Here is a 1,063-nt window from a genome sequence, read left to right as displayed (position 1 = left end):
AGATGAAGAAGAAAAAGAAGAAGAAGAAGAAGAGGACGAGGAGGAGGAGGTGGTGGAAGAAGAAAAGAAGAAGAAGAAGAAGAAGAAGAAGAAGAAGAGGAGGAGGAAGAAGAAGAAGACGAGGAAACTACTCAGAAATAAATAGAAGAAAATAAATAATGCAGAAAAGGAAAAAAATTATATAAAGCAAAAATATTCACAAAGAAACTGAATACAGCAGAAAAGAAATAACTATATAAACAAATTACTCAAAAATAAATAGAAGAAAATAAATACTATTCAGAAATAAATAGAAGAAAAAATAAAGTAGAAAAGGAATAACTATATAAACAAATTACTCAAAAATAAATAGAAGAAAATAAATTATATTAAGCAAAAAGCTTCATGAAGAAACTAAATACAGCAAAAAAACTATTCAGAAATAAATAGAAGAAAAAAATAAAGCAGAAAATAAATAACTATATAAAAAATTACTCAAAAATAAATAGAAGAAAGTAAATAATGCAGAAAAGAATTTTTTTTTATAAAAAACATGTTGGGGCGCTGCCCAGTGGGCCTGCCAGACCTTGGGTGTGCAAATACATACCAAGTAGGGCCAGCAGGCTCACAGGGCAGCGCGCCCTAATTAGGCCCAGAAGCCTGCTATATAGAGGAGTTCGAAAGGGCAGCCACGGCTGGGTTTATAAATCAGTGCGGCTGTCCTTCGCTCGGCGAGGTGGGACTAAACGTAGCGCATAGCGGGTGGCAGCGCACGGGCATTAGTACCGGTTGGAGGCTCCAACCGGTACTAATGTGTTGCCCTTTAGTACCGGTTGGTGCCACCAACCGGTACTAAAGGCCCACGTTTCCCGCCGCTTGGGCTGGCAAAAATTGGCCTTTAGTACCGGTTGGTGGCTTCAATCGGTACTAAAGGCTCCCCCTATATATACTCCACGTACGAAAAATCAGTTATCATCGCCACTTCGTTCCACTTCTCGCGCGAGACATCGATCTAGCAGACGCCGCCCCCGCCGCGCCACCGTGCCGTCGCCCTCGCCGCCCCCGCCGCCCGTCATCGTCGTCG

This window comes from Triticum dicoccoides, chromosome 7B (genome assembly GCF_002162155.2).
Source record: "Triticum dicoccoides isolate Atlit2015 ecotype Zavitan chromosome 7B, WEW_v2.0, whole genome shotgun sequence".
Classification (NCBI taxonomy): domain Eukaryota; kingdom Viridiplantae; phylum Streptophyta; class Magnoliopsida; order Poales; family Poaceae; genus Triticum; species Triticum dicoccoides.
Note: the sequence above shows the minus strand (reverse complement) of the source record.